This window comes from Periplaneta americana, chromosome 1 (genome assembly GCF_040183065.1).
Source record: "Periplaneta americana isolate PAMFEO1 chromosome 1, P.americana_PAMFEO1_priV1, whole genome shotgun sequence".
NCBI classification, from domain to species: domain Eukaryota; kingdom Metazoa; phylum Arthropoda; class Insecta; order Blattodea; family Blattidae; genus Periplaneta; species Periplaneta americana.
The window spans coordinates 92582865-92591716 of record NC_091117.1 but is presented as its reverse complement, the minus strand read 5'-3'; the positions used below and the strand labels follow the sequence as shown (position 1 = coordinate 92591716).

The 8852-nt window shown below is 33.5% G+C and overlaps 1 protein-coding gene across 1 annotated transcript in view; it reads left to right on the top strand.

The window, feature by feature from the left end:
• Positions 1-256: 256 nt before the first annotated feature.
• LOC138698327 (glucose dehydrogenase [FAD, quinone]-like) overlaps positions 257-8852 on the top strand; it is a 32370-nt gene continuing 23774 nt past the window's right edge. Inside the window, exon 1 of the mRNA XM_069824170.1 lies at positions 257-341. The gene's annotated coding sequence lies outside the window, so the exon portion shown is untranslated. The remainder of the gene's footprint in view (positions 342-8852) is intronic.

Here is an 8852-nt window from a genome sequence, read left to right as displayed (position 1 = left end):
CGATTCAGAATGGAAATTCAACAAGACTAAAGCAATATATTATCACTTTTACTTATCTATATTCCTTGCTCAGAAGTTCTGTAAGACAAAGCACTGTCTGCATACATCATAAAATGAGGGTAAGTAATAATATGTTATTTTATCAATAATATATAGGCCTATATCTTGAATGCGCACGTCACTAGAAGTCATTAATTTAGTTACAAGAATAGTCATCATGCAATTTTACCAGAAGGTCATATATAAGAAGTTACGCAAAACAGATAACATTATCTTAACGTACAAAAAAGCGTCTAGGAATAATAGTAGAGTAGTAGTTCCTGCGCCGAAACCTACAGAAGGTAACGTAGTGTTTCATATTCTAATAAGAAATCTAGCACATTTTGAAGTCTACTGTACCACTGAATTCTAAACTGCGAATTAGGTATTATACTAACTTGAGAAATGAGCAAAATTAAGTAATAGAATGTGGGCTTTAGATGGAAAGGACTTATATATTTCAAGACAGATACCGTCACATGGGGCAACTTTGGCCCTTCCTGTATAACTTTGACCCAAAGAAAATATACGATTTTAATTTTTATATCTGGCACCGTACTTCAGATAGCCAAATATTTGTTTAATTGCACTGTAGATGGTAATATTATGCACATATTCAATGTATGTAGTGTATCAGATTTACCGCAATAGCGCAGCACACTGATTAGTATATCAACTGTTAGAACATATCAATTTACTCTCTGCAAACTTCTGTGTCCAGACCAGAAATTAAGTGATAAAAATCAGGTAAGTGTCAACTTATATATAAATATGTGCAGAATAGGTAGAAAACTATGTTTGGCTCTTATGTTTTCCCGGGCAGGGCACGGTTGCGCCCCACGATCAGGTAAGATGCAGCAGACAAAAAGGGTCCCTGTTTTGTGGGCATAATTGCGCCCCGTTCCCATCAGGCAGAGAAAAGGGGCATGGTATAGTTGCGCCCCAATGAAATAATAAAACATACCGTGAAAGACTTCGTTTTTTAAACCACGTGATCGAGGAATTCAGAAGCGGTAAAATAGAGACAAATACATGTTCTTTAAAATAAAAGCAGCTACCACTATAATATTTTTTAGTAATTTATTTACTTTATGACTATCACTTCTGTGTGTACTATGCCCTCTCCATTATGGTACCTGATTTCAACGCAACTACCGCTATAATATTTTTAAGTAATTTATTTATTTCATGACAATCACTTCCGTGTGTACCATGCCCTCTCTATTATGCTACCTGATTTCAATACAGCTACCGCGATAATATTTTTAAGTAATTTATTTATTTTATGACAATCACTTTCGTGTGTACTATGCCCTCTCCATTATGGTACCTGATATCAATGCAGCTACCACTATAATATTTTTAAGTAATTTACTTATTTTATGACAATCACTTTCATGTGTACTATGCCGTCTCCATTATGGTACCTGATTTCAACGCAACTACCGCTATAATATTTTTAAGTAATTTATTTATTTCATGACAATCACTTCCGTGTGTACTATGCCCTCTCCATTATGATACCTGATTTCAGTGCAGCTACCACTATAATATTTTAAGTAATTTATTTATTTTATGACAATCACTTTCGTGTGTACTATGTCCTCTCCATTATGGTACCTGATTTCAATACAGCTACCACGATAATATTTTTAAGTAATTTATTTATTTTATGACAATCACTTTCGTGTGTACTATGCCGTCTCCATTATGGTACCTGATTTCAGTGCAGCTACCACTATAATATTTTAAGTAATTTATTTATTTTATGACAATCACTTTCGTGTGTACTATGTCCTCTCCATTATGGTACCTGATTTCAATACAGCTACCACGATAATATTTTTAAGTAATTTACTTATTTTATGACAATCACTTTCATGTGTACTATGCCGTCTCCATTATGGTACCTGATTTCAACGCAACTACCACTATAATATTTTTAAGTAATTTATTTATTTCATGACAATCACTTCCGTGTGTACTATGCCCTCTCCATTATGATACCTGATTTCAGTGCAGCTACCACTATAATATTTTAAGTAATTTATTTATTTTATGACAATCACTTTCGTGTGTACTATGTCCTCTCCATTATGGTACCTGATTTCAATACAGCTACCACGATAATATTTTTAAGTAATTTACTTATTTTATGACAATCACTTTCATGTGTACTATGCCGTCTCCATTATGGTACCTGATTTCAACGCAACTACCACTATAATATTTTTAAGTAATTTATTTATTTCATGACAATCACTTCCGTGTGTAGTATGCCCTCTCCATTATGATACCTGATTTCAATGCAGCTACCACTATAATATTTTTAAGTATTTATTTATTTTATGACAATCACTTTCGTGTGTACTATGTCCTTCTCCATTATGGTACCTGATTTCAATACAGCTACCACGATAATATTTTAAAGTAATTTATTTATTTTATGACAATCACTTTCGTGTGTACTATGCCCTCTCCATTATGGTACCTGATATCAATGCAGCTACCACTATAATATTTTTAAGTAATTTACTTATTTTATGACAATCACTTTCGTGTGTACTATGCCGTCTCCATTATGGTACCTGATTTCAACGCAACTACCGCTATAATATTTTTAAGTAATTTATTTATTTCATGACAATCACTTCCGTGTGTACTATGCCCTCTCCATTATGATACCTGATTTCAATGCAGCTACCACTATAATATTTTTAAGTATTTATTTATTTTATGACAATCACTTTCGTGTGTACTATGCCCTCTCCATTATGGTACCTGATTTCAATACAGCTACCACGATAATATTTTTAAGTAATTTATTTATTTTATGACAATCACTTTCGTGTGTACTATGCCCTCTCCATTATGGTACCTGATATCAATGCAGCTACCACTATAATATTTTTAAGTAATTTACTTATTTTATGACAATCACTTTCGTGTGTACTATGCCGTCTCCATTATGGTACCTGATTTCAACGCAACTACCGCTATAATATTTTTAAGTAATTTATTTATTTCATGACAATCACTTCCGTGTGTACTATGTCCTCTCCATTATGATACATGATTTCAATGCAGCTACCACTATAATATTTTTAAGTAATTTATTTATTTCATGACAATCACTTCCGTGTGTACTACCACGATAATATTTTTAAGTAATTTATTTATTTTATGACAATCACTTTCGTGTGTACTATGTCCTCTCCATTATGGTACCTGATTTCAATGCAGCTACCACTATAATATTTTTAAGTAATTTATTTATTTTATGACAATCACTTTCGTGTGTACTATGTCCTCTCCATTATGGTACCTCATTTCAATGCAGCTACCACTATAATATTTTTAAGTAATTTATTTATTTTATGACAATCACTTTCGTGTGTACTATGTCCTCTCCATTATGGTACCTGATTTCAATACAGCTACCACGATAATATTTTAAAGTAATTTATTTATTTTATGACAATCATTTTCGTGTGTACTATGCCGTCTCCATTATGGTACCTGATTTCAATGCAACTACCGCTATAATATTTTTAAGTAATTTATTTCATGACAATCACTTTCGTGCGTACTAATGCCCTCTCCATTATGCTACCTCATTTCAATGCAGCTACCACTATAATATTTTTAAGTAATTTAATTATTTTATGGCAATCACTTTCGTGTGTACTATATCCTCTCCATTATGGTACCTGATTTTAATGCAGCTACCACTATAATATTTTTAAGTAATTTATTTATTTTATGACAATCATTTTCGTGTGTATTTGCCCATCGGGGCGCAATTATGCTACAGCGGTGGATTTTCAGGGAAGGCAAGGGACGCCATGCCTCCCCTAATATTTTACCAGAACACAATATAGTAGTAATAATTTCAGCTGAATTAAGATCACGGACAAGTTAGAGCAAATGACGAACATTTTTCCTTTTATATTAATTTTACTATTCACTACGACTAAGATGTACTGTAAGTTACGTAAAGTCGACCACATTCAGTTGGGTGATGCCCGCTCGCTTTACTGTAGAAAGTACAAATAATTCGTACCGAAATATAATAGATAGCGCTATAACCTGTATAGTCGACATCTAGCAGCCTGCAATGTCTATGCGAGAGCGGGTGAGAGGAGTCGGCTACATGACGCTACTTCCCGGTAACCATGACAACAGCAGTTCAACCAATGAGATAGCTGGTTAGAAGAGTGTTTAAACTTGACTAGAATGCGCGAGGGGAGCCGATTTGGAGACGTCTTACCCACCGCTGACAACTGTACTGCTTATAATCACGGCTGGTTTCGGCTGTATTGGGAAGCTCTCTCCTGCGTAAAAGTTTTCATTTATGTTGTTACATATTCTCTGTTTGCGGGTGTTCTTGTTATTTTATTCTTTTGTGTTACGAGATGTATTTACTTGTACAGTATTTTAAATATATCGAGAGTTTAGAAACAAATGTAGATTTGTTTCTAGCTTCTTCTAGTAGCAGTTATTCAGTATGTTGTGACCTATTTGATCGATTTGCGAAGAAAGAGGAACGTCGACTTAATTTGCTGTAAAATTAGACTATGTAATAGTAATGAGCAAGCCCCGGATTCTTAGGTTCGAATCAATTTTGTTGGTATCTCCTTACTCTCGAAATATTGCTTTTCTTATTCGTTTTATGTAACAAAGAGTAACATTCTTAAATTCAATATGACCTCAAAAGACTTAATTCGTAGGTTAGGACTTAGAGTGTCCTAAAGAGAGGCAATCGTTACCAAGCTGTTGTAATATATTAACAGTATGTTGTTTTTTTTTCTCCTTAAAATCATATAAATTGCTAAACATAAGATTTAAAATCCTAAAACATAAATTGGAAAACCTAATTTTAATTTCTTAGGGCCGTATTCACAGACATTCTTAGCGCGGGCTTTCGGTGGATGATCAGCGAACTAACGTTTTTCGTATTCATAAACCAGTGTCAGCGATATGATATATGAATCCTGTTTAGCACGCTCGTAGCGCGGGCTAGCGAAATGTCTATGAATAGCACCCTTAAAATCTATAAATTCCGCTCTTGATAATGAGGTACGTCACAGGCCTTATATTTTTATATTCTCATCATTCACGTCTTGGCCTCCCCAACTTTCAAACCCACCGTCCGCTACTGCTATGCTATGTCCATTCTGCTACCTGATTTCTTCGGGGCGCAACTATGCCATGTCCATTCTGCTACCTGATTTATTCTGTGCGCAATTATGCTATGTCTAGGCCTCCCAATTGACTGCGGTGCGCAACTATGCCATACCGGTTTTCCCTTGTTGGCATAATTTCATCCAAATAAAATGTTGTCTTTTCAGTTGATTTCTGGGATATCTTTAGCCCTAGGTTAAAGTTCTCTCATCAATTTATATCAGTTAAAATATTAATCCTCAACGTAATTTATTCCTTATTTCGATCTTTTTACGCGACTTTTAAGAAGAATGCCAAGAACACATATTAAGGCATTAGGTGCCCGTACATACGCAAATTATACAAAGAAGCATCTTGAACAATGCCTACAGGACAGGACCTGAACACATAGGGCTGCTTCACAACATTACGGAATTCCCCGAAGTACAATAATTAATCTAAAATTGAAAGGTAAACATCAAAAGAATTCTGGATGTTCAACAATATTCACCTCGGAAGAATAAAAGGTGATTGCTGCATATTTGCTGAAAATGACAGATCAATATACACGTAGTCAAGATTAAAGAATTTCAATTTGACATCAGTTGAGAGGAATCTACAGGAACCGATGTAAGAGATCAATAGGCCTATTTGTCTCACAATCTGAAAGAGTCACTGCAAGAAAGGTATTTTGTCATCATACAATATCAGATGGAATAATTGTATCCTGAATGTGTGGTAAAATTCCCGTCAAATGAAGAATCAGACGTAACTGTAGACTACATGCTGAAGACGAAGAAATTGTGGAAGTGGCCAGACGAGAAGGACATTTTAACTTGAAATTGGTGTGATATAAAACAAAAAATTGAACCACCAAAAATGATTGGAAAAAGGGACTTCATTTTTTGTCCCTCAGTTGATACTGTAATCTGTTTCTTTCTTAAATGGGTATGCCAGCTAGATAACACATAAATCTCATATTTTTTTCATGATATTATTCTCAATTTCTGTAATATAATAACTTATTTTAATTACATAAATAGGTAGCTGTAATATTTTTGCCTTTTATGTAGTCTCACTGTGACATATAGGTACCCAAAATTGGGGTTACTATGTCTCAAGAGCGTTAAAGTCTTGATTACTATTATACACAGTGGGCCAAAGAAAACGGCATAAAATTTAAATGGTTATATTCCAGTAGCTAATGATTTCACTTGAAAGTTTATTTCACAGGCAAATTTCACAGTCCTTGTAGACAAGGAAAGTACTGTAATATTTAATTTTGTTACCATTTATTAAACATTATTTTTTTATTTTTTGTAAGGCAGTGCAAAATCGATCGTGTATGGCCAACTAAGCATTATGGTCTTACGAGTTCAAATGGCCAAGCCGTTTGTTTTGCTATCATTTGTTTTCTTTCGTATTGAACTCTCATTTTGTGAATAATGAGTCGCTTAACGAACGAGGACAAGATTTTCATTAAACATTTAAACCAATATGAATTTATCTGTCCGTCAAATTATAAGAAATTACGCTCAGCGAGAATGGTCTGTTTCAAGTGTACAACGGTTGATTAGCAAAATACGGACAAGACATCCCTCTTGAGAGATTATTGCGTGAAAGATCGTATTTCTCAGATTCTCTTATGGTTTCAGCTGGAGTTTCTTAATCCTATGGACTATTTTGTATGGAGTCAACTACAAAAAGCAGTTTAAAACTAGAATTCGTAATTGAACATTTCAGATTACGCCTTCTTGAATGTTGCGACCGGCTTCATCAAAGACAGATATCCAATGCTATTGGACAAATGGTTGTGCGGGCAAATGGCGGTCACATAGAGCATCATTTTTAATTTTTATTATTTGAAAGATCATTAATTATTATTAATTTTACCAACATTCAGTTTCTGCATTTTGAAGTAATAAATTGTCTTCAAAAACTATATTTTTCGCATCATTGTGTATTCACCTCCATAAGATTTTAATTAAGCCTCAAAAAACATAATAAAAAGTCCTGCTCATCTTTAAAGTCTACTCTTTCCAACAGTGAATTCATTATAACTTAATGTTATGTATTTCCGAAAATAGGGTATTTCTAATTATGTGCTTTTTTTTGGCCTACTCTGTATATGTTGACTGGGTTAAAGTTGCCCCATTTCAGGGCAACTTCTTCTTCTTCTTCTACATCAAAGTTTAGGCCTTCCATTAGCCTGTTCCAGCTCCAAATTGTTGCTGCCTCCATCTTTTCTTAGGTCTTCCTAAGTTTCTTTTTCCTCGTGGTGAGTAATTGTATGCTGCTTTTGGTATTCTATTGTCCGTCATCCTTGTTAAGTGCTTTTCCCAACTTGTTCTATATTTCACTATTGTTGTATTTAGTTCCTCTACGTTTAGTTGTTGTCTTATTTCTGTATTGTGTTTTTGTCTGTCCTTTGATATCCTGCTATTGGCCTGAGGAATTTCATTTCAGCAGCATGTATTCTAGCTATATGTTGTGCCGTCATTGTCCATGTTTCGGATCCATAAGTAATTGTAGGAACTGCCATCGTCTTATATAATTTTATTAAGAAGTCTTTTCTGGCTTTATTTTTCAAGGTTCTTTTTAGTGTTCCTGTTATATAATTAAACTTGTTTATCTTATTATTTATATCTGTTTCTGTTGTGAATGTTATTTCGCAACCTAGGAAATTGAATTTTAAAACTTGTTCTATTGCTTTATTTTCTAAAATTATCTTTGACCGAACTGGATAAGAGCCCTTGAAAGCCATTGCCTTTGTTTTTTCTGGTGATATTTCCATGTTGTATTTTTTTATATTTCGTTTAATTTGTATAGCATTCTCTGCATTTCGTCCTTTGTTTTTGCAATTAAAATCTGATCATCTGCAAAGGCTAACGTTTTTATTACCATATTTCCTAAATTAATTCCTCCTGTTGTTATTTGTTTCCATGATCTTATCATGTCGTCTAGATATATATTAAAAAGAGTGGTTGATAATGGACAACCTTGTCTAACTCCTCCTGTTATTCCTATGGGTTCTCTTTGATTTATTTTTATTTTTGTTTTTCCATACATATCTTTAATTACTTCTATCAAATGCAGTGGGATTCCCTTTTCATTTAACATATTCCACAATTTTGGTCTAGACACTTTGTCAAAAGCCTTCTTATAATCTATGAAAAGGATATGAGTTTCTAAGTTTAATTCCCTTCTTTTCTCAATTATTTGCTTTAAAGTAAAAACGTTATCTGTGCAGCTTCTCCCTTTCCTAAAACCTGTCTGCTCTTCTGATATTATTATGTCGACTATATTTGATAGTCTTTGGCTTATCATTTTCGCATATACTTTATATGTTGTACATAGTAAGCTTATTCCCCTATAATTTTCTGGGTTTGTTTTATCTCCTTTTTTTAAATATTGATATTATCTTCCCTATTTTCCATTCTTCTGGCGTAGTCTTTTGTTTCCAACATTTTTTATAAAAATTTAATAGCCTTTCTTGAAAATTTCTCGGGGCATTTTTTAATAATTCTATATTTATGTTGTCTATTCCACATGCTTTATTATTCCTACTTTTCTTTATTGTTTTTAACATTTCTTGCATTTCTAGTTCATCTACTTCTGTTAATTGTTTATTTTTTTCTATAGTTTCTTCT